The 26,313-nt window shown below is 43.3% G+C and overlaps 1 protein-coding gene across 4 annotated transcripts in view; it reads left to right on the top strand.

Moving 5' to 3' along the window:
• Window positions 1-26,313, top strand: part of Ph4alphaefb (prolyl 4-hydroxylase subunit alpha-1) — a 216,296-nt gene that overhangs the window by 80,208 nt on the left and 109,775 nt on the right. For 3 of the 4 annotated variants that reach the window (XM_076830979.1, XM_076830980.1, XM_076830977.1), the window contains exon 3: window positions 4,738-4,780. The exons of the other annotated variant lie outside the window; for it this stretch is intronic. The gene's annotated coding sequence lies outside the window, so the exon portion shown is untranslated. The remainder of the gene's footprint in view (window positions 1-4,737; window positions 4,781-26,313) is intronic. 4 annotated transcript variants of the gene reach the window in all.

The following is a 26,313-nucleotide window of genomic DNA, read 5'->3' as shown; positions in this document are numbered from 1 at the left end:
ATTTTATTTTCTAACTCGTAATCTGTAAGATATAGAAAAGAAATTTCAAGACAAAAGTTACTTCTTTTAATTAGATATATCAAATGGTAAAAGTTTTATCAATTGTTTAAACAATTGGAAAAAAGTTATAAACAAAAATATTAATAATGTTTTCTAAAATTCGTGGTTTCACGTGAGATCTGAACTGGATGTTTAAATAATTATGAAACAGCATAATCCATATTTTTGTTACATACAATTTCAACTTTTTGTTGTATTGCGGAAATATGCTCCTCGACAATCGAATAACTTTTGGATCCCATTGTAACGTACCTTAAGGGGGAACACCACTATGCTGGCCGGAAAAGTAAGTCATTTTTAAGAATTTTTTCAGGAATAATTTACAGTTTTCATACAAAAATTGTATTACCTATCTTTAGAACGCTGCCTTAAGAGACTATACAAAAAAAAATAGAAAAACATCCATAACTTTTAATATATTAATTAATTATTTCTCCACTTCTCATTTTTTATTACTAACCTGGATATTACTTGACATACAGTGAACCTGTTATGTCTCAATAATGTCAGATAAGTAACATTTTCGTATAAAAACTTTTGTTGTAACTGCAATAGTTCTTGCGTAATCGCATTCTAAAGTCAAAGTGTTACTACCGCCCCCGGTCTACCCTACTACGTGCTTCTCAATCTCCTTAGAAAATCAATGAAATAATTAGTACCATAATAGTATAATGCATTTTGACCTTAATAATATACGGTATTATGTCGCAGTGTATTTTGTCATTTATATTGTAAACAGTGGGGTCTACCGGCAAACGGGAATAAATGAATAAATAATATACTTCACCAATATTTTGAATACTAAAATCTCCAATATTACCAACAATCGCTAAAAATTCGCCCTGTCCTACAATCAGAAACTTCAGATGCTCTATCCTTACCAATTCACCATCAATTTCCACGCGACGTAGTACCTACTACGTGACAACAAGATTCCACGTGAAAACTACCACGCGCACCATAACGAAAATAAATAATATTTCTACCCCGAAAGAATTTAAACCCCCCAGGAAAAGTGTCCCACTGCTCCACCATTTTTCCCGCGAAGGGAAATTAATTTTCCCCGAAGCACATCCCGGCGACACAGCGCCCTAATGAAACCCACCGATCCGCTGGTCGTTCAATAAACATCCACGCATAAAGTTATGCCCGTTGTCAGCTCATTCGCTGGTTCGGTGATCCGCTCAGTCGTCCAACGCGTAGCGCGAGGCTGCACCGTCGATTTACCGAGCCCCCTTTCATTTGCAGCGCGATATTGTTAATAAAGGCGACAGAATAATGCGACGGTGGTATAAAACAGCCGCATCACCATCCAGCAATGGGATTTATTAATTCAACGACCACGAAACAGGCTCTGCTTTCCCGATGCCGGTACGACGCGAACGAGCACGGTCGAACGGAATTCCGTTAGTCGGGCACAGTGATCGCAGCGAAAGATTGACCGGCGAGTGTCTGAAATTCACGGAAGAACGGGAATTATTTTGCGCGGGTCGCGATTAATTGGAATATTAATTCGATTAGCCGAGTTTCATCGGCAGAGGGGAGAGGGCCCTTCACCCAGCTGCGAATCGAACGTTCCATTTGCCCCCGTCGGGCGGAATGAATTCGAACGCAGCGATTCGAGCTTCTGTCCCTGTAATTGCGCGTAATCCGATTATCGCGGAATCGCGTCAGAGGGCCCTGATAAAATGAGACACGCGGCTCGATTTTTCCGCGGCAACTCGACTCGCGCGCCCCGCCCCCGGCGCGGAAACTCGACACATTAACCGATCCTTCCGGTTCAGCTTGCTTTTACACACGTCCCTGCGACTGCTGACGAATCGTTCGCTTGCCTTCCAGATCGAGAAGCGCGAGCGGGGTTTTCATTTTATTCGCAGTGACAGTCTGTTTTTTGGAAGAAGCCGATGTTTCGCAAAGAATACATTTTGATGGCTTGCTAATTGTACACCAGAAATGTCTGCCCGGAGATTCTAATTATCCAACTCTGACACCACCAAGCAGAATGCTTAATTAACTCGGAATGAATTTTTTCTCAGCGAGCTAATGAAGCTCTGCGAATTTAAACGCGCGCGTTTTGAAAGGGGTGCAAACGCAGGTGGAAGGGAGGAACAGGAAGGGGCTTAGAAATGTGGAGCGTTTTCGGCTAATTAGGGAAAGCGTGTTTTATGCACAGGGTGTAAAAATATAACGGTGAGTCCGTGGGTGGATCTGGAAGGGAGTTCAAATTACGCGTCGGATTATTTAAACAAATCTTTGTCCATGAGGATACGTTCGCGATGGCGGGATATGGATTGGGACACTTTTCTTTTTTTTCTTTAATTGCACAGCTTCTTTTATTTGTCGATTTTAATTGTACATACTTTTATGCTGTATGTTAGTTTGAAGGGGTAGTTTTCCCCGGTTGCGAATGTTTATAATTCGTGACCGTAATGGCCTGTCCAGTAGTAAAAATTCCTTACGGTGATCCCATCGAGTTAAGACGTGGTCTTTCAGACCTCACTCTTAGGGATTGCAAACCGGTAAGTCGGTAAATCGGTTTGAAGCTTTTTTTCACTGATAACGTAGTAGATATCGACGAAATTATGCGCTATATATGTATATATATATGCGCTACATTGCTATATATCCAATTTTTACCGGTAATTCGCCAAATTTTTACCGGTAAATGTCGAGAAATACGTAATTTACCGGTAAATATCGAGAAATACGTGATTTATCAAATTATCGGTAAAAATTTGGCGATTTACCGGTAAAAATTGGATGTATAGCAATGTAGCGCATATATATAGCGCATAATTCCGTCGACATCTACTACTAAATTACTAAATAATTTTTTCCATTTGTCGATTTGAACCTCAATTCGCTTGTAATCAGGAAAAAACGAAGAGAAAAAAATATTCGAGAAAAACGCATTTAAAGTTTCTGGGCAAAGGCGACGCTATAGGTTGCCGCTTGTCGTCTTCAGCTGCCAAATCTACAATTTTGCGAATTTTACTATAAACCAAGCGGCATTGTATTGAGGAAAGATAGTACTTTCGGAAAATGCAATAAAAAATCGATTTTTCGACTGCCTAGTCCCCTTAATCCGAGCATCCACTCCTTTACCTTGTTTCGAGAATAGTAAAAATTTCGCGAGTCGAAGTCCACGTTGCTCAGGATATTAAAGCTTTTTTTTATGGAAGCTTCGTTTCTCGCATACTTTGGACTAGCATCGGGGTCGTAGCTCTCCTCGATTCCTCGACACCCCGGTAAAAGGTATTTCGTTGATGTCGCGACATTCCACGGCGCAGGGCCCTCGAAACTTTGTTATTTCGAAAGTTTTAATGCCCCGTTCGTTCTTCAGCGGTCACTTCTTGCTCGCAGTTAGCCTCGTGTCCTTTCGTCGAACGCGGGGTCGTATCTCTTGCGAGTTTTCCAGCCCCGACCCGCGGATACCCAGCGAGAAGTCGCCAGCAGCGCGGAAACTCATTTTCCGCATCGGCGGCCGCCGAAATTGTCGCGATTTGCCTGCTGGAGAACGGCCCGTAAAAATCTATGGCCCAGCCATTCTTTCTCCGTTCGACCACCCCATTGGCGTCGATTCGAAAAACGCCAGAGAGCCGCTGGCACTCTTAATCGCCGAGTACAAACAGGGAGTTCGACGACCCCCGTCTCGAATCTAAAAATGTTATTCCTGCGATAAGATATTCGAAATTTGTATGACAGTCAATGATGATTACGAATTAAATAAGAAATAGGCTACGCTCAGCATTCCTGCTATCGCGAAACCTACCCCCAATTACGGGGGAGGCTGCAAGAAAATTCGAGTGGATTTTGAATGAAACAGTGAGGGGATGTTAATACAGAAAATAACATAAAGCGACGTGGATTTCGAGTTCGATGATAATGGCGCCCGGCAGTAATCGCCCCATGGAAATTTCTGCTTCGCGCGGATGGTCTCTTGATAAAATAAAATTTCGAGGGCAATTGTCCCGTCGCATATTGGCGTCGCTCCCCGTCGCAGGCCCGTGGAATGGAGATCGAGGGAGTGAGATCTGGGAAAGCCTCAGGAACAATTGATAAAAAGTGAGGGGTGGGAAGATAGCCGCGGAAAGGAGGGGGTGGATGAGGGTAATAAATTGGTCGCGCGAAATGTGCTGGTTCAGCATTTTATAAGTTTCCAATGGGGATTGGGGATGCTGGGCCCTCGGAGGAAGCTCTCCGCGAGGCGGCGCGAGGTGACTCGCAGAAGGAGCATAATTTCTAAACGATACTTTCTTTTCTGCCTCCTCGATGCCTGCCGCCGGGCCAATATCTTCGAATCGTTATTTGATAGCGGGGCGGCGGCGCGATATTGAACCGGGGCGGGAAAATTGAAGCGGAATCACGGAGTCGGGTGTAAAGAAAGCGGTTGTGATGTGCAAGTAATGCAATTCCGTCGCACTCGTTGCGTTACGCCGTGAATTGGTTATCAGAGGGAGGGTGGTCGGATTTCATGATTTGTCGGTGATTGAGAAAGACGTAGTAGGTACTGGGCGATTGGAAATTCTCATTAGGAATGGATAGGGGTACGGTGGGAATGATAACGTCACAATTACACGATCCTCTCCTCTCGAATTTCCGATGGCTTTGCTCAATACTCGCGCTCCCCTCGTTCAGTGAATAGTAATTATGAAGTTTTCATGTTTATGCTTGCAGGTGATCGTGATACCGCCTGATCGATATCGTCCATTCAACTTCGGTGAGTGCTGAAATTCATAATCGACTCACAAAGTCATATTATCATCATCGCAGTGGTATGATACGAATATCATACACCACCGTTGTGTTAAAATGGATAGTTGATAGACATTAGAAGACAATAATGGATTATCATACCCTGCGAGCGACTATCATACAACTCTTATATTTATCAATACACCATTGTTATGCAGCGAGACGTACATGTAGATGAAGTTTCATCTTTTTAAATGACGAGTTAACTTGTCATATCCGACGCGGATGAATTTCTGAATGACGAGTTAACTCGTCTTAGCCAACGTGGAGGAATTTTTGAGCGACGAATTAACTCGTCATACTCACCAAAAAATGAGCACTCGGTTAACTGGGGAGACGAGTTAACTCGTCATTAAAAAAATCCTACGTGTTGAATATGACGAGTTAACTCGTCGTTCGAAAATTCCTCCGCGTCGAATATGACGAGTTAACTCGTCGTTCAAAAATTCCTCCGCTTCGAATATGACGAGTTAACTCGTCACACTCACCAAAAAATGAGCACTCGGTTAACTGGGGGAGACGAGTTAACTCGTCATTAAAAAAATCCTACGTGTTGAATCTGACGAGTTAACTCGTCGTTCAAAAATTCCTCCGCGTCGAATATGACGTGTTAACTCGTCGTTCAAAAATTCCTCCGCTTCGAATATAACGAGTTAACTCGTCACACTCACCAAAAAATGAGCACTCGGTTAACTGGGGGAGACGAGTTAACTCGTCATTAAAAAAATCCTACGTGTTAAATCTGACGAGTTAACTCGTCGTTCAAAAATTCCTCCGCGTCGAATATGACGAGTTAACTCGTCACACTCACCAAAAACTGAGCACTCGGTTAACTGGGGAAGACGAGTTAACTCGTCATTAAAAAAATCCTACGTGTTGAATATGACGAGTTAACTCGTCGTTCGAAAATTCCTCCGCGTCGAATATGACGAGTTAACTCGTCGTTCAAAAATTCCTCCGCTTCGAATATAACGAGTTAACTCGTCACACTCACCAAAAAATGAGCACTCGGTTAACTGGGGGAGACGAGTTAACTCGTCATTAAAAAAATCCTACGTGTTAAATCTGACGAGTTAACTCGTCGTTCAAAAATTCCTCCGCGTCGAATATGACGAGTTAACTCGTCACACTCACCAAAAACTGAGCACTCGGTTAACTGGGGAAGACGAGTTAACTCGTCATTAAAAAAATCCTACGTGTTGAATATGACGAGTGAACTCGTTGTTCAAAAATTCCTCCGCCTCGAATATGACGAGTTAACTCGTCGTTCGAAAATTCCGCCGCGTCGAATATGACGAGTTAACTCGTCGTTCAAAAATTCCTCCGCGTCGAATTTGATATGTTCATTATGAAATTATTTGACCAGAACTGGCCTGCATGTAGATCCCAATCTGTGTGTGACGACTTAACTCGTCTTGCCCGGTTAACAGCTTAACTATTAAAGAAGTTTCACCGCGGGCCGGTTGTTTCGCGCCGATAACAAGGAAGCCATCGTTCCTGACGTGACAGAAATCGATCGGCGCCCTCCGCCTCCTCTCTCGAGCATTCTTGGTCCGCCAACCAGAAATACCCCGGAAATGACTGTTCCTCGTGTATGTTCCGCCAGTCAGCCGCGAGATTTATCGCGAATTTTCGTGCCTCGATCTCGACGCTGCCAGCGAACTGGTCCAAGCGAGTCCTCGCCCTCCCCCCGGTCGATGCACTTCCGTGCATCGCCGCGATTTGATCGACTCGCGCGATAAAGGCCAAGCTCGCCTCCATCCGAATAATCCATTCGCGGTTCCCTCCGTCTACCACCGTCCTCCGTTCCTTTGTGGCGACGAAATGCCCCCGTTCTCGCGCCACCAAACCGCTTGTCGTATTTGCCTCCGTCCTTTCCAGCCGACCATTACCTATTATCAAGCAACAACGCGGTATCGAGGAACTTCCCCCCGCTAGACGCCACGATGAAAATCATTTCCCCGGCTGCGACGGTTTTATTGGCCCTCGTTTCAATTCAAACCCGAAATTCAGCTTAAATCCTCACAAATATTCGGAGACTCTGGGACAATACTTTCCATGTCCCTCGTCGCGAAAACACGCCAACGCCGCGCAACGTGCCAGCATCGCGCTCCAGAGTCTGGCACACAGTGGCTGAGCTTTTACTATCCTCCTTTCCGACACCTCGGGTGATTTATCGCCGATATACGCATCGATGAAAGTAGATTTATGCCAGGTAATAAAATCAGCCCATGGGGGCGGGTACATAATGCGCATTGTGCGCTTTAAAGGCTGTCTTTGCAGACTCGCGCCATGAATGGGCCCGCGTCACGCGTGATGTACGAGGTCTTCCGACTCCTCGATTCATTTTCCACGTATCTTCGAAAACACCCAAGTGTCCGTATTTTTCTGGACCGCGATGACCGCCCGTGGACCGAGTTATTCTCCTCTCAGATCCACTAGCGGGCGAATGAAAATTATTCAACAGAAATACCGCTGTAACGTTCTACCGCATCCCGCGGACTGATTATTATTCATCATTCCACGTACCAGAAAATTTATCATAATTCCCGCCAGCGATGAAACGTTAAAACGAGCTGCGGAGAGCTGGAGCTGGCATTCTTCGGCTCGTTTCGGAATCACGGCTCGGAAAGGAAGGGAATTCATAAAATATACATTTAGCGCGAGAGGAAGCTTCCTTCCTCCGCCCGGGATGATGAGAAATATCTTTTGAACCGGCCCGGAGCATCATCCCCCGGTGTCTCCGTTCGAAGGGTTGCGACACACATTTCTCTCGCAGCGCTTTATTATTTATTAGCGGGGATGAGGAGAGGCGCGAGGGTCAAATCTCGTCGAATATATCCAAGGATTGAAGGGCGCTGCACGAACGCCAAGGGTGCGCGCCACCCTCCTCCCACACCCTCCAGCCGTAAACCACCCTGTCTCCTTGCCCCTATGTGTCGTCCCTTATCCCAGCGTCGCATTGTGCGTGTCCCATTGTGTCGAGTCCGCAAGGGCGGGCTCCCGCTTTTTCTCTGTCTTCCCTCCTCCGCGTCGCCCTTTTTCCACCCTGTTACATCCACCTCCCTCTGTCTGCCGCGTTTTGCGTCCCCAGTCTCGTTTGCTCCACGCAGGACATCTTCCAGTTTGTCTTGAACCTCCCTCGTCCTCTCAGTCCTCCATCTTGCCCCTCACTCCCTTTCCTTTCATTACTACCCCTCCTCTGCTTTCACCCCTCGCAATTTCCTTTCTACTCCTCCCGCGTTCCTTTTCCAATTTCTCTCCGCGGATCGTTTGATATTTTATTCTGCTTTCGGTGAATATTTCATTCTCGCGTAATTCTGTAACTCCTCCAGCTGTCTTCCTTGTAATTATTCTTGTATAGGTTAGCTTTGCATCCGTTTCCATGTATCGCTGGGTAACGTAGTCACGCTTTTGTAAGAGCGAACTTGCCGCTACTATCGTTGCCTCTGCTGTTTTCATCCGTTCCGCTCGTCCTCGTACATTTTTCACTCGGCGGGGTGTCCTTGCGCCCCTCCTTCCTTCTTCACCTTCGGCCGCTCGCGTCTTCTTAGAATTTGATACCACCCCTTCGCTCCTGCGCGCCGGCGTCTCTTCATCATTCACTGTCTCTTTGCTTCCTGCCTTCCTTCGCATCTCCGCCAGTGGCCCTTTGCATTTCCCTGTCTCTCGATGCGTTCCCTCGTATCTACTCGCATTTTCCTGGGACTTGGGTGCTCTTTTTATTAACCCTCTACTGTCCCACTCTCTGCAATACCTTCCTTTACGCTTCATGGCTATTTTATTTCATACAGATTCTGCTGGTATCCGTAGCTTCGCCAGCATGCATATTCTTGCAGTTTATATTAATGGGCCGTATGCATAAAAATAAGGAAATGCTTGAAAGTAATAAGTATCCCCATAAAAAAACTTCGGAAAAGTAAAGAAATTACGCCAAGTACACGAAATCAAATAAATCACAAAAGAATAGAAGATAATAATAATTAGCATATAAAAAAAAGATGCGAAATCAAAATGAGCTGCAAGTACATAAAGATGCTTTCCAACTGCGCTTAAGATGACCCAACTACATATATATATAGCTAAAATGCTATTACTTACAAGGGAACACCGCGAACTCGCACTCACCGATTGGAACGCAACTTTGTGGGTTTATAGACTGACTCAAATTCAAATAGGCACTTCCACTTTTTCCCGTATAACTCCCAAAGTACAACAGAAGGAAAAAAATGTTTCAAAGAAAAGTTTAATGGTGCAATAAGCGCTACAAACTTCCGTTAACAAAATTTTTGAAAAAGCTTTTTTTCTTAAAACAAAAATTTTACCTCGCGTTATTTACAATTCCACGAGTAAACCGCTGTACTTGTGGATATTTCCTGCAACACGCAACCTCTCGCACGGGAACGTTACACGTGTGTACAGTCTAAAGCTCCTAATACAGCCCGGAAAACTGAATTTTGTCTGCCAATCTCTTTTGACTTCTTCTACTTCATTTGTATTTTTTTTTTTGTAAATTTAAACCTATTTTGGCGTTTGGTACAGATTTTGCGGGCAACTTCAGTTACTGTTCGACTAACTGTACCTACTCTGATGAACACCCGTATCCTCGCCAATGCAAACCGGGATCACCTCTGTATCTAAAAAATACCTCCATTTCCTCTTTTACACGAATATATTTTATTAAATATTTGAATAATTGAGTAAAATAGTTAGTTTATGGATAAAGCTAATATTAAATGTAATAATCAGTATTATTTACACCAGTGTCCAGGTACTGGGACGTGTCCAGGTACTGGGACATTTACCTTATACGGCCCAATAAGCCCAGCGTCTCATATCGTATACTTTTATTTCTACACCACAATTCTCACGGTTCACAATCTCAGAAAAAATCTACGTATTCAGGTTTCCCCCAGAATTCAAACACCCATCTCGCCTCCCCATCCCCACGAATAATCCAAAAATCAAAATCCAGTTAAAACATCTTCCACATAAAGCTCTGAAGCTTCCCCGACCATCGATTCCCATTTTTCAAACAATAAAAACACCTCCAACATAACTCACCAGCCATTCCGCCCTCCGCCTTCCTCTCCGTCACCCTGCCTCACCAAAAACGCCACCCCCGTTCCACCCACGGCGCACGGAAACCAGTTCCAGAAGGGGGGAAACGCGCATTACCGAAAACGCTGGTAGGGTTCGCGGTGGCAAGGGGGCAGCCTGTAGCAGGGAGGCTGTTTCGCGTTCGCGCTGAAGGGGCGGCTCGTTAGTGCCGTGTACCACCCTAGCCGGGGAAGAATCTCGCCGGGGGTGGCTGACGGTTGGCGCAACGCGTCTCTGTAAAATTGAATCTTTTGTTTCCGCGATGTCGCTTTCGGAGGAGGCCGCATTGTGCAGCGCGGCGCGGCCACGTCGCGCACGCACGCACACAGAGCCGGCCGCACCCCCTCGTATTATTATTACGCCGGGACGCGTGTGATCGCGTCATACTTTATGCACCAGCGTGCCCGACGAGCACCGGGCGGAGGGCCGCGGGGCGGGAAACTGGCCGCGAGAATCGAAATTGCGTTTCCCATTCGGCGACCTAACGAGCTTCCACAACCCAGGAACGATTTATCGGACGCGCAGAGAAGGATTTCGATATTTCTCGGGGGTTGTAACGCAAGACGGCTGCGACGTTAGGCTGGGCGTAGATTTCCAGGCGATTTGGAATAGTTTCGGGCACGGTGTGGTTTGAACCTGGGGGCGGACAGAGCGAACGCTGATCCTAGGTCTGAAGTAAAATTTTCTTCGGGATCCTCAAGAGCAGTGACTTTCCAGAACCATCGAAGTTTTTAAGGCCAATCAGAGCTGTAACGATTTATGACGTACGATATTATTCCAAGTTCCCCGGAAGAAACCTGTTTTCATTCTGAAGTATCATATTCTCCCAGCGCCCACCACGAGCACAGAAGTCGGGGCGAAGTAATATCGCTTCCCCTAGACCGTCAGGCTGCTAAATAAATTTCTGGGTGCCGACACGCGCACCTTGGAGGGAGGCGCTTCGATATAAAAGTGCCGGTTGCGGCCTCGAAATCCCTTTGTCCCCGTGGACGCGCGCCCTCTGTCTTTCGCCCCCTTGGCACCCTTTTTATGCACACGTGTCACGCCGAGGGGTGCAAGCACGTATTGTGCGAGACGGGACGGCAGGGATAGTTCGCGGTAATTAAAATTCGAGGCAGTTTGCGTGCACGGGAGACGGCCGTTTGACCGTTGTAAGGGTCGCGAAATAATTGAGGTAGGATTAAAGTTAAATGCACCCTCCCCAGCGGTAGAAAAACATTTTTGAAGGAACGAAGGAATTTGGCGTGCTGCGCGAGGGATGGTGATAAAGGGAGCACGGATATCACGGTGGGAAATTAAATGCGAATGTGTTTCGTGGCAGCATTCTAAGTGCTCGTTAATGTCATCTCAGGATTTTGATGCACAGGGTGTAGAAGAAATCGTATGTTATGTTTCAGACAGGTGATTCTATAAATTTGTATGGAGATGTACATCGGTGGAGATCTGTTTAAAAAATGAGTCGTATAATTGATCTGGGTCTCAAATTTGATACTTCAGTTTGTTGGTGCTAGTTTGTACTACTTTTCGTGGACCTAAGAAATCTAAGATTTAGCCTGGATTTATCCTAGCTTTATTTCATATTTGCCACAAACAAAAGTATAGATTCAAACATTTCTACACCATTTACGATATGCTGTTTAGAGGGTTTTCAAAAGTCAGTGAATGGATGGGAAATTTGAAAGAGATCAACAGTGAATGCGAGTTTGCCCTGAAGGGTAGTTAACCCTTTAGTGATGCTTTTCGTGTGTGTTAGATACTTTAGATAATTCGTAGATTTATTCTTAAAACCAGGGCTTGAAAACTGTTATAATATCGATTTCGGTTCTCCAAACGGTTATGAAGAAACTTGATTCTGAATAAGTGTTACGAAGAACCGAAATTTCCAACTTTTATCTGTTTTATTCTATTTCCTTCCTCATATCGGTTCCATAACCGTTATTTTTTCGGTTGTATATCGGTTCCGAAACGGTTCCAGAATCAATTCTTGTATTGACTTTTTCCTAATTGATATCATTAATCATCGTAGCTGCAGATTACTGTATATGTGCATATTCTTTATAAAATTCTTGTAGAAAAAGAAGAAACATTTATACATGCGTTGAAATAAATAAATCAGCTACATATTTTTTACACTCACACACACTATATCATTCAGAATAGGAAGTTAAAAGTTTCTCCTGTTTCTATAAGGATTTTGCAAAATAAAAACATGAACATCTACAGCAATCTACAGCTATGATAATGAATGATATCAATTAGGGAAAAGTCGATATAAGAATTGATTCTGGAACCGTTTCCGAAACTGATATGAAGAGGGAAATAGAAACCGTAACCGAAGCAGATAATAGTTGAAAAATTTCGGTTCTTCATAACAGTTATTTGGAATAAAAGTTCTCCATAACCGTTTTTATCAGAATTTATGTAACAGTTTTAAACAGTTATTTTCGGAACCGTTTCAAGCTCTGCTTAAAGCAGTGGTTGTGTTATGTAGCTAAGTAGTTCTGTAATTTTTAGGGTAAAAAGAGGGATGATCGATACTCCAGATAAACATTTGTCGTTCCATCGATCGAACAGTGGAATAATTGTGTGTAAGGCCAGGCTGAAAGGGGTTGAACCACGAACGAATAGCTACACGATTTATACAGAAGGCGGTGACAGAGGGTGACTACTGTTAGTGGTACCAAGAGCTAATGAATAGAAGCAGAGGGAGGGTGAAGTATTGGTTTTGGAGACAGCACAAAGCTACCCCCACAATAGGAACTCCCAAAGATACCGTACTCCGAGGACCACGTCTACAAACTGCAAAACCCTTTAAATCGGTGGATTTAACTGTGACTACTCTGTGTTCACCTACCAATTACTAATTGTAATACTACTAATCACTCGGAGTATTTAATTCGACATTGTGAGTTCCTTGCTTGTGGAACCTTCGTTTAACAGAGTTCTCAGTGATACCATCTGTTGCTTGTGTTACAAAATTTTAAGGGGTTGTTATACCTAAGTAGTCAGGAGGCCAAGAAGAAGCGAATATTTGTGAATTTTTTCTGACGAAGCGGAAGCGTATATTTTACCAAAACTTTTTGCGCATAAAAGAGCAACATTTAAAGAACACTTGGTAATTTTTTCGTAGAAAAATATTTACGTTTGTAATAAAGTAACAACCGACATCCAAGAAGCATTTTTAAAAATTTAGTTTCTAACATAAAAAGACAAAAAAGATTTCGTTAGTATATAAACGTATCCTCAAGTTGACGGAGAGAATTTTCCGAAATATTAATTTAAAACGAAATGGCGGCTATTTAAAGTTGAAATCCTGATTTTTTGTTGCAAAAATCACACGTAAATATTTTTCTACGAAAAAATTACCAAATGTTCTTTAAATGTTGCTCTTTCAAGCGCAAAAAGTTTTGTAAAAATATACGCTTCCGCTTCTTCAAAAAAAAATTCACAAATATTCGCCTCTGACTAGGTATAACCCCTTAACCCTCGCCTGACAAATACTAGCCCATACCAAACACCACACTACACATGACAGTCATCCTTTTCGCTTCTTAAAGAATACGTGTCGGGTGTGAATGGAATCGTGGGTCACAATTGACCCCGCGACTGTCGTTAGAGGATTACTCATCCGAAACTAGGAACTAGGTAATGAAGGGAGTTGAGAATGAGACCCAACTCAGACTAAGAAGAAGAAATCCACAGTTGCAATCCCGTGAGATGGTGGAGGAGGGATCAAAAATAAAAAAATAAAAAAACAAAGAACAAGGAAGATGTATTTTGCCTATTTTTTAAAAGATAAAACTTCTGTTCCTCAAAATTCAGTGGCAAACACCTCGTGACTTGTTCGTTTCCAGATCCTTTGGCCGCCACTTCCTCCCAGAATTGCTCGTGTACCGCAGGTAGTGGCAGCCGGGCGCATCGACCGAGATCGTGGAAGACCCCGTTCCGTGGTTCCAGACAGGCAAGTCATAGCTCGATCGTCCATCTTGCCGGATAAATGGAATCGGACAGTTTCGCGAACTCTGTACCACGCGATCCCAGACACGCGCCGGCTCTTGGCGAAAACTCTCGAAGGGCGGAAGTTAAATTGCTCCCCGAGGGAGCGACCTGGTGGTGATCCTCGTCTCTCCAAGCGAGCAACTATAAACGCTTGTAAACAATCTTCCGGTTTTTCGCGGCCACGGGACCCGGGCTCCTTTCGAGGAAACTTTCCCGCGACCGTGCCACCCCCCATCCCCTCGCGGAGCACAGGAATTTCCTCGTTTCCCGCTCGCCAACTTTTCTGAATCGTCGCTTGTTTAATCTTCCGCCATTCGAACTGCTGCGCGAGTACTCGTGGGCGTTTAGAGGCATTCTGCGACGGCGCTTCGGGGAAGATTTGAGGAATGTTGGGGGCCGCAAGAATACTCGAAGCGTGGAGAATTGGGGAGAGTTTAGAGGGTAGGGAATTTTTTTTTTGTTGTGCAATAATCTTGGAAAATCGATTGCAAATTATGCTTTAACCTTTCTCAACATTCGGCCATAAGGATCTTCAAAATTCAGCTGCCAAAATTAATGCGGTAGCTAATAATAACTACCCCATAAACGTGACTCAGTTTCTCAGGTTTTATTTAACACTCAAAGTGGTGCAGGGTCTGCAAAATTTGTAGTACGAAATGCGGAATCGTTCAGAAACACTAGGACAATACTTTCTTCGCCCTTTCCCGCCGACGAGATGAAGGGACACGTGAAATATCAAGCATACGGCTCAAGGATACGCCTCGACGTGTTTTCGCGACGACGCGACGCCCCGGTGCAAGTGTAAATACAGACAGATGCGATATTCCGTATAAATACGGGGGAAAATAGGGTGTCAGACGGTTCCGAGGCAGATTGAACGTGACAGTATCCGTCGTCGCGCGTAAAAGGAGCGTCCGGGATCAGCGAGATCCGCCCGTGGATGCATAAAACACAGGCGCGATTCAATAAGAAACGCTCTGTTTCTTCTACTGTTCCCATCTAAACGTAACAGAATCATGAACACGCGATATCGGCGCCCGGCGAATCCGTTCAGGTGGAAATCAGATCTCCGCTCCCTGGGAGCCCGGGATCGAATGTTTGGCCACTCGTGCCGGCGCGGCGACTGAATTTATTCCCGGCCAATTCGAGCAGCGACAGAGGCAACGGGGAGAAAGAGGATAGCCCGCTCCTGCTCTTTTACCGTCGTTTCTGCCTCGGTTCCCCGCTTCATCAGCGCGATAAGCCAGCACCGATTCAGCATTTTGTTCGTTACCACGTAAGAAAACACGGACGCCATTATACGATCCCAGCGGAATAACGATGTCCTCTGCGTGGCTGTTTCGATATCTGAAATTGAGGGAGGCTCGGTTTTATCTGGCTGCCAGTGAGTATAGCTTGCTTGGAGACCGGGTTTCTGGTGGCGCTTTGGTAGTGACTGAGTGGTCGTTTTGATAAGGGCTGTCTTGCAGCTGCATCCGAGATAATTTATTATTATTATTATTATTAGTATTAGTATTATTATTATTATTATTATTATTATTCTTATTATTATTATTATTATTATTATTATTATTATTATTATTATTGGTATTATTATTATTATTATTATTATTATTATTATTATTATTATTGGTATTATTATTATTATTATTATTATTTGTTGGACTGAGTAACTTCGGAAGGCCAAAATTAAACTAAACAATTATTCACTCTTATATTTGGTATAAGAATTATATATAAACTTTATTTTATGATATGCAAGACGCAATATACATATGCGTGCTGGTTAAACTCGGAGCGATACATGAAGTAAGGAGAAGGTAACGGATGCATATAAAAAGGAAATAAACGGTGGCGCCTTGTTCTAAGATTTTCAACGTTAACGGATTCCTGAAGTGTACCGCAAAACGCTTCAGAAACCCAAGTGTTTTTCTTGCGGAGTTGCAAATATGGCTGATGCGTTCGTTAAAATCGAAATGGCTGTTAGAATGAACCCCGAGATCGCATATGGTGTCGACGACTGGAAGAACAGAACCCATAAGTGAATATGGAAAGAATATCACCCTTTCTCGACGAGAGAATCTCACTACGCAACACTTTGATAAGTTAATAGTCGTTAAGTTAACAGTACACCAGGATTCCAATCGTTCAAGTGCTGATTGAAGCTTACGAGCGTCAGCGAGTGACGAAATACGAATATATAGCTTAAGATCATCGGCATATAGTAGGGACCCACAATCCTGCAGTTATGAACGACATCGTTTATAAATATATTTATTATACTTTCCATTACGAAGTTCGAATTCGTGCTGGATTTACTCGTCCTGTTAACACTTTGACAGCTCCACCTTTGGGGGGAAACTTACGTACGTTCCCTGTCAATCTTCTTTAAATTTTTCAACTATTTATTGGATTTTCAAAGCATGAAAATAGTACGTAGAAGTAGGATATGGAGATTTGAGTGTTGTAGTTTTGTCGCTGATAAATGTGACGTGCAATTGAGTTTCTAAGCTCGCGGAAAGTAGTACGTACATTGAAATCGAGGAACCAAGGAATCATATTCTCCATCGAACCCGTAATTTAATATTTCAACTTCGGTTGAAATTTCAAATCACTGTTTCACTTGTGCAGGGAGTCACCAGGTGGAGGAATAGAAGCAGATGGTTGTAGAATTAGGGATAACGAAGGGAATGGGTAGAAGTGAAATGAGGACGGCATAAAGTAAAAAGTTGGTACTTCGTGATGACACGTTGATGATAATTTAACTAGAGCTGTTTTCAGTAATCCACATCGAAAGAAATTATATCGTTCAAGTATAATCTAACTACTAGGTGTTAAAACCTCTCCCTCGATATAATATCACCCTCGAATGCATCCAGCGAGGACCAGTGGCCCAGGTGTGACTCGATGCAAACATTAACGCGATCATAAAGAAAGATTTGAAAGAACATAGTAGGTACTGATGCAGATTTCCGCAACGTCTACCTTTCGACAACGTATTGGCCCATGAAAATCACAGCTACGCGAGGCTCTCGTTCCTCGAAACGGTTTGTAAAGGGTGGGTATCTTGTCGCAGCTGTTGAAATCGTTCGTATCGATGGCAGTGGTAATGGGGCGGTGATAAAAAATTATACCCTCTTTTGTGCTTCTGTTTCCGTTCCCGTTTCCTCGCCACTACGGTGCCACTAATTCTTGGGCATGCTGGCGATAAGCTGGAACATTGGGGCGTTTGGATTTTCTTAGTATTTCGAGTGAGCAAATTGGTTGTTCTCGTAGTTCCATGAGATTAGAAAGAAACTTTGCGATAGGGAAGTGTTCCTCAACCTTTTATGAGTCGCTATCCCCTTTTATAATATTCACGTAACCCGAGACCCCCCATAAGGTGAGGTAAATTTAATAAGGTAAAGAAAACACGTTAAATATAGGTATTTCGGAATATAATTCTAACTTAATAATATTTTAAAAAACGAAGAAATCGTGGCGACCCTGTAGAAAACGCTTCGTGACTCACTGGTTGGGAATCACTGTGGTAGGAGATTCAAGATATCTAGTAATCTTCGCATTTAGTTATTGTTGAGTATTTATTTACTTTTTATTTCTTCATTGCATTTATACAATTCCTGTATCACCTTCTACGTTAATATTATATATTAAAACCACGTGTTTTACAGCTGTTTAAGAAGGCAGAGGCCTTCCAGTGAAGGCCTCCTCCACTTTCTACTTTACAATCCCAACTCCTAAGTGAATAATTTCTCCACTCCTTGCGCCATTTCTGACCCAATCCTGATCCCAACTCCTTAACCTTACGTTCCCCGAGTCTCTCTTGACTCACCCACATTTTCATTCAGCAGGAACATATAATATCACCTTATATCGAACGCACAGATGAATTGAGGCATTGAGAGCAACAACGGACTAACCCACATTTTTTTAAATAAACTGAATTAGTAGCAATAATGTATTCCAATAGGCTCTACTGATCATATAAAATACAAAAAATTAATTTCTGTTCAATGTGGGTTGATCCGTTGTTGCTCTCAATGCCTCAATTGAATGGCAGAGATTTAAGTCCACGGAACTGTCACGAACTGAAAACGAGCAAAATCTCCGAAGCAATGAAGGGACACGTTCCCCAGACGTTCCCTATTTATCCCCCTCCGTAAGCCGACTATTTAACACCGATTTACCAGGCAGGGGACGACACATAAATTCCAGATTAGCATAGAACATCGCTGTTGATCGCCCCTGCCCGTTTTTCCATCGCATTAGAATTTCGAATTCCCGTCCTGCGCGGCCGACTTGCTCCGTAGCTTCTTCGTCTTCTTCTCCTCGGTCCCTACGCGTTGTACAAGGATATTCCATTAGTCGTCGTGTGCTGCAAAGCAGCTCTTACGATTATGTCGGAAAACGAACACGCTCCCCCATCTTACGACCCTCCCTTTTTCCTCCCCTGAACCCCCTGCCCCCTCCCCTCTCGTCTATGACCCCGCGGTAATTCCTTTTGTTTTTCCCTCGCTCTTCCATTATTTTAATCTCCGTCTCCCTTCGCTAGCCTGCCCTTCCTCCCACACGTCAGCCACTCTTTCTTTCTCGTCGCTCCTCTCGTTGTCTGAGCTTCCCCCGCAGGTCTCCTTCAACCTGGTCTCTTTTACTTTGCCCCCTCCGGTTCCACGTCTCGTTCATTCCCGCCAGCAACGAATTCCCGGTTTACCGGTAATCGAGGCAGAACGGGACTGCACCTTTGCATCGGTCTGAAATATCGCGGCAATAACAGGCCTGCCAACGAAACGCCCGAAGAAACGTACGAGAACATGGCGGCGGCTACCCAGGTCTCGGAATTGCACCAGAAAGCTTCCCTCCCGACTTGGCTTCTCTGTTCCCGGTGTTCCTGTCGCAGGATCTTCCCCCCGGGGCTGGAGATTACAGCGATTATGCCTACTGCCTCGGGATGGGACCTCGGGGGCCGGGAAAGCGGGTGATTGGAGTACAGGATTCAATAAACACCTCCATAAAAAGCTTCCCTCTCTGTTGCTATCTACAGTGATAAGGTCTGATCACGGGGAGACGGGTAACTAAATAGATAACAGTAGCCGGAATAGGGAACTGATTAACCTGAAGAGGGGGTTTGTGGGACAGAAGCAGGGAAGGACAAAGGGATGTAGGTATGTTTCGGTCTGGGACTACTAGTGGAGTCATCAGTGCTGGGTTAAGTGGGTACAGGGGTACTTCGGGGTCAAGAAATCGAAAATTTGTTCCACTGTTTGCGACAGCCACGAGTCTTAGAAGTATTTTAAAAAAGATTTCATTGGAAAATTCGAAAATTTGCGAGAGTTACAGCGTCAAAAGTAACGGGCAGGTAGACGCACCGCGGTAGGCTTTAAAGCCGTTTTTCTCAAAACTATGTTTCTCAAGACAGCGAACATCGTAACTCGGGAACGGATCGATATTTTTCGTTGAAATTTCGACTGAACCTACAAAACACTGTTCTCCACAATGTGGAAGTCGCTCAATAAGATCGCATAACTTTAACAACATTTAAGACAATATTTATCACAGGATTATTCAGCAAAATCCTTGATAGTTGATACTTGTTGTCTAACTCCGTGAATTTTTATTACAATTTTACCACCGAGGTCTACATTGTGGAGAAGAGTGTTTTGTAGGTTCAGTTGAAATTTCAACTGAAAATATTAATCCGTTCTCGACTTCTGATGTTCACCGTTTTAACGCGTGCATTGCGCGGCGCCACTTTGACGCTTTGTAATTCCTTTAATTTCACGAAGTTTTCTGAACTTTAAAATCTAACTTTTGTTAGAAACAATTTTTAGCCAAATTATCGAAAATGCTTAAGAAATCGTACATTGCGTTGGATCACCCTGTTTAAGGGGACACCGAAATTTTTTAACTGCTTAGGGCTTCTAAAGCTCTGGGAGTCATTGGATTTATTCAGTAGACCTTGTTTTACATGCTAGAAATATTCGTAGGTAGGGCGAAATATGTATAGTATGTAGGAATTGGTAACGATATGAGGATGCAGAGAGCAGAATCAGTTAAAGTATCCTCTTGTCAACAGCATTGGGTTAAAAAGACCCAAGGGATAAGGTGAATGTCCCAGTTTCTGCTCATTTCGTATTTTTCTTATTATTATAAGCGTTACGTTTGTACTATAGTTGCAACAAAATAATTCTAAATTATTTAAACATTTACGCGAGTGTTATTTTTCATGCGCAGAAATACGGATATTTTAAGCATTGTATTTAATTACAAATTACTAATAGTTAAACATCTTGAAATATCTTTCTCAAATAGTTTTTGAATTGGTAGATTTATTATTAAAGAATTAATCAATTACTCTTCAAATTTTGATCACAAACAAATTTTTTACACCCTCTCTGTGACGAGTAACCTCATAAATGAGTAGAAATTGGGACATTCGCCTTATACTATGGTTGAAAGCAAGAAATGATTCACCAGTTCAAAGTGCAAACTGAACGGCGGAACTTGTGGACGCTAGCATAATACAAACACACCCCAGCGACCCTGCACATCATAATTACAAACCAGTAACCCCTCCACTGTTCCTCGCGGTACAACGAAGACTCACGAACAATTTCCTTGTCCATTATCTATCACAAAGAGTGTCGCCTCGCCACCATCGTAAGCGACCTTTAGTCGTTATCAACGACCCTTCATTGCAACTGTATTTAAGACTGCCCTTCAGCAACCACCACTGTTTTAAACCCTGTATGAACCGCAGTGGACAAAAGTGGAACAGGGAGACATGCTGCAGGTTGCATCTTAAGGGGCAGGTGGTCCGTTGGTCGAAGCTTGACGAGCAGAAAACAGAGAATGGCCCGAGGGTTCGTTCCTCCCGCAGGAAGAGCGCTGAAAGCGGATCCGGATAAGCGTGAAACCTCGAGGAAAATCGGGAAACAAGCTTCCTTCCCCGGCGACGGGGAAGGTGGTGGGAAACGGAGCTTCAGACACCGTCCCACGTGGTTTCCTTCCCTCGCATCGCTAATGCATTCCGCGGTGGGGGTGTGCTCGTCGCGAATACTCTTGAGAATGGGCTTGCATTGAAGGGGCTACAGATGTTACGGTTTTTCGCGAGATTTGCCGGGCGAGTAGGTTCGGGTGGACTGTTTAACGGGAAATTGTAGCGATGTAGCGGTGGGAAAGTAGTAGAAGGGTGTGTTGCTAATAAATCAAGAATAGAGAATCAAAATTTGGGGACCATCTAGCGTAGCTTTTGGATATTATTTTTTCTAAACCCTGGAGAGCTTTGGAAGGTGGCGAAATGGGTGAGGAACATGTTTTGAGGTTTGTACTATGTTGAACTTAGTTTGTAAGACATAAATTTTATGAAAAATATTACTTTGTAACTAAAAAAGCTGCTAACGCATTAACGATAAGTCACACTCTATGAAGATAGTCAAAAATATTGAGGATTTATAGTACAGAGTTAATTTTTTCATAGATTCCATTGTTTTGTATCATTAAGATTAACCATTATAATTGCAATACTTAATGATTTTACTTTTATTAACGTGTCCCTTTCATGACTTATAATGTCCCATTTAAAACCACCTAGTCGTAAAAGGGACACTTCCCACTTATTTGAAAATCGAAGATTTGGTTATTTTTTATTATAATTTATGAGTCTGTAATATACTTTTATTGGAGGGAATTAAACGCGCCTTCTATTGATGTAACTGTTTTTTAAATACCTATAATGACATTGTCAGATGTGGACGCTAAACAAAAGTGTCTCTTTTTTAGCATCTCTCCCCGACATTGGTTGTTTAACTCACAAGGAAAGATCCTGAACCCGAACATTCAAAAAATTCTGAAACTTTGTGGATATGTAGAGAATTTTCTCCTAATTACAACGCATTTTTTTTTTGCTGCCCAAAATCACACTAAGGGGGTGAAATTAACCCCTGAAGATTTGGCTATTTTTCGATTTTATTTTCGAACTCGCAATCTGTAAGAGATAGAAAAGAAATTTCAAGAATTTTTTTTCCGGAATAATTTACAGTTTTCATACAAAAATTGTATTACCTATCTTTAGTACGCTGCCTTAAGAGACTATACAAAAAAAAAAATAGAAAAACATCCATAACTTTTAATACGTTGAGGCCCTGGCACCCCCAAAGAAAGGGCATTGTGAGAAGAAAAGAAAACTGGATTTTATTCATTGAATAAATTTGTATAATCACCTAAAGTCGACTCCCCACAAGATTAAATCCTGAGTGCGCCACTGCTTTAACTCCTCCACTTTGAAGCCTACACGCGTTACTAACTGTCCGCGTTTGTAAACTTTATCCCGCAAAGTCGACCGGTGGAGACTGCTTCCTTAAAAGGACCGATTCGAGAGAGAAACAGCCCAGACCTACCCCGGACCACGCGTGCCCGTTCACCCCATGAATAATTCGCCTATCACGCGGGTCACGGCGAATTTATACCCGCGGATGCATCGACGAACCGCTGAAGGTTTGCTACGGTTAAGCCAGCTCGCGAAACGACGGGCAAATTGCGGTGGAAACGCGACAAGTTTGTTCGGCGTGGATGGGAAACTTGTGCCCCACGGATGTCGGCGGTTTCGAGGCTTGTGACGTATTAGTGCGTTATCTTGCGCGCAGTTTCGCTGGGTATCGCGAACATTATGTGTTCTGTTTATGAAACGCGCTCAATTTGCGGTGATGCCTCCGCGAATGTGCGGGTCCGTGGCGTGGAAATAGTCTTCAGCGCTAGAACATTGACTCCGTTTACCTGAAACGTGTATTATCATCCATCCTTTTGTATATCGAACAATAGACACCTGCCGGGGCACGAAACTGGCGTATACACATCACTTACACTTCGTCTACCTTGTTAAATGCGCTAGAAACTGCAAGATAATGAAATAGAGCTGAAGGTATTCTTAGAACTTCTGTAAGTAAGAATCTCCCCAATAATTTCGCATAGAACATTTTGCATACACTAGAATTTATGAACCTGCACAGTTTTGGGCTGATAAAAAACCTTCGAGCGAAACTCAGACCTCTGACCCTTCCACATCCACCCCCCACTTTCACTCAATTACAATTCTGCACTCTCCTCTAGTAACGCAAGCAAACCTAAGGGAAATTTGTACGTTTAATCGTTTCGGAGGAACAATTCATTTTTGAATACAGTTTACTTAGAAATCAGCAATAATTAGAGGAACTGCAGTATATTTGGAATACCAGTTTGTTTAAGACGAATAAAAAATTACGGAAGCGGGTGGGAACAAATAAAACCGCATAATATCATAGGGAAACTAATAAACTTTTATATTTCAAACTCTCAGTAATAATAAAAAAGAAAAAGTAAGTGAAACTTTGGTCTAAATGAAAAATGACAGTAAGTATCGATTTCGTTATGGCGCAGGTAATTTGGAATACCGGTACTACAATTTACCTTCACTTTATAAACTTAAAAAACCATGTAGAGAATAAAATTATTTGCTTTTATGATTTAATCAGGCTCAAAAATCATAATATAGGAACAATCTTAGGTAAATGCCTATAAATGGACAGCACTGGTCGAAAGCGAAGCGGCGGTAGCTGATACGCGTGAAAAAAAGCGTCGCCAAAGCTTTGGACTATTCCAAATTACCTTCACCTTCGGCAGGCCTTCCCAAGTGGGGGAAAAGCACTCCTGAAACATAGGTTTCGGTTCTCCCTCCAACGCTACGCCTTCAGCTAAGGTGGGACGATTTCTACTACCCTTTCTCCGAGGAGACAGTAACGCCGCTAGGAAGCATGTTGGGGCGCTTTAGGGTGAATGTACCAAATGTGTCAAGTTTTTAAAGGAAATTTCATAATGACTTAAAAAGAGTAGGAAAAATTAAAATTTAAACTAGCATTTCAAAACGACTTAAACATTGTAGGAAAAATTAAAATTTAAACTAGCATTTCAAAATGACTTAAAAATAGTAGGAAAAATTAAAATTTAAACTAGCATTTCAAAATCACTTAAAAATAGTGGAAAAATTAAAATTTAAACTAGCATTTCAAAATCACTTAAAAATAGTGGAAAAATTAAAATTTAAACTAGCATTTCAAAATGACGTAAAAACAATTAAAAAAATTATTACATACAACGATACAATTATTACTGTATCGTTGTATGTAATAATATTTTTTTAATTCTTTCTGTATCGTTGTATGTAATATTATTGTTTTAATTCTTTTTACGTCATTTTGAAATGCTAGTTTAAATTTTAATTTTTCCTACTATTTTTAAGTCATTTTGAAATGCCAGTTTAAATTTTAATTTTTCCTACTATTTTTAAGTCATTATGAAATAATTATTCTGCAGATTAAGTCGAAAATGTAAAAATGGCGGTTCATCCACAAATGTCATTAGTTAACAGGTCATTAGCCCCTATTATCTACGGTGTTACAAAATAAATAGCGTTAGTAGTTTAATAGATACTTCGGTATTCCAAATTACCAACAGTATTCCAAATATGCTGCACTTCCTCTACACACTTCGAGAGTTTGTATGTTTCAAACAATTTCGAAATTAGAAAAACGATGACTAATGTTGTACGCGCTACAATATATTCAGATATCATCAGAATCCGCGACGTCTCTGGATGGAATTTCCAGTGACTTCTCCCCAACATTTCGCGCTACAGACGCGACCACGCGTCACGGCGTCCGGATGTCGCCCGTAGTTTGCGCGGGGACGCGGAATCGCGTATTCTGGCAGGAAGAGATGCAAGCCACGCGGGCGCTTAAAGAAATCCCGTCCTCCGGACCAGGGAGCGTTTATGCGCGGTTGGTTTCGCATAAATTCCACTGTATGGAAGCTGCCGCGACGAAAGGGAGGGGGGGGGGTAGGCACCCTTCGCCGAAGGGATGCTCCGTGGAAGAGAGTAGAAACCGGGGTTGGGGAGCTTTTTTCCATCGTTCGCGCGTCACTTGCGGCTCCTCTCTCGCCCCCCTATGCTTTCCGAGTCAGTAGTTTCCGATATTCGAGGAGTCGCCCACGGGCGATAAGGGGAATCGTATTGTTTCGTCGCGAACGGAATCGACGGATCGTGTGGCGGTGTGTGCTCGCGGGAGTTTCTGAAAGGAACGGCCGCGTCCTGTAAACGCATTGTCTCCCTCTACCCCTAGAACGTGCAACAGAAGGACAAGAATCACTGGGAAGAAGGAAGCTTTCAATATGTGCTGAGTGTATGATAGATTATTTGCTGGGAGCTTGAAAGTGATAGATATTTAATGGAACCAGCGATTCAATTTTTTCACTGCCTTGGGTGTGCGATGTGATATTCGAGACATTTTTTGGGGGATTAGATTGTTTATTGCTACCCTCAGAGTCATAGGGATTCCTAATTTTAACTCTGCTGCTCCTTCGCCCTTGCTCCTTGATTTTAATTTACATCATAATAATTTCCTTAAAATTTCCAACTTATTTTATAACTTTACATCGTACGTGGTTTCCTTGTTCTCCCGCGTATGTTCTCTCGAGTCCCAGAGAAATTATTGATTGTACTAGTGGAGCGCTGCTACAAGTTTTATAATCCGAGGATCCTCCTTGGCACACGGGGAGCGTCCGCAGACCGGGCGGTATGATGTTTACGGCCGCTTCGAAGCGCAGGTTTTTTTTCTGAAATACAGAAAAATTTATCCCCGCCGCCAGAAGGACGACAGGGAAAATCCATAAAGTGTACAAAATATCGCCCTGCCCCCACCCCCCCCCCCTCCTCTGGGTCACGGCGTTGCCCCGGCGCGAAATAGAAGGCACCGTTGGCCTCTAAACGTGTTTTATATCCGTAAGTGATAGTGCCAATTAACGACGATTTACAGCGGCCCGGTAGCGACAAATTCCGCGAAACTACGGAGCAGCATCGACGCTCGAGGAGTTTATTAGGATCGTTACGGTGACGGAGCAGCCGACCGTAAATACGGCGGGTCCGGCGTCGCCCGTTCTCTCCATCATGCGAAAGGCGGTGTAAATATCGATTTTTAATTATCCCGATCCTGTTACGCCGTCATTACACCGAAAGGCAAACCGTCGCCGTCCCGGCGGAACGGGCCCCACCGCCCAGCGAGCTTAATCTGATTATCTGGCCAGTATTAAATAATCCAGTCGGTTCTTCCAGATGAAAAACAGTTTTCGTTGTCTCTGTGTTAACTTTCGACAACGTACTCGGAAAGAATTCAGTTATCAAGGTAACTGGAGCGCGTACCACACTGTTATGATAAAAACTACTGCTTCGTATCGTATCGATATCGAACAACTACCTTACACTATGATAACATCACCATATTGCCAGCGCAAGCTATCATATCGCCATCATACGCTATCATACACTATCATATCGATGTCGAGCGCCGGCGCATTGCTATCATATCGTTATCA

The sequence above is a fragment of the Andrena cerasifolii genome, chromosome 2 (genome assembly GCF_050908995.1).
Source record: "Andrena cerasifolii isolate SP2316 chromosome 2, iyAndCera1_principal, whole genome shotgun sequence".
NCBI classification, from domain to species: domain Eukaryota; kingdom Metazoa; phylum Arthropoda; class Insecta; order Hymenoptera; family Andrenidae; genus Andrena; species Andrena cerasifolii.
This window is presented reverse-complemented; position numbering and strand designations above follow the sequence as displayed.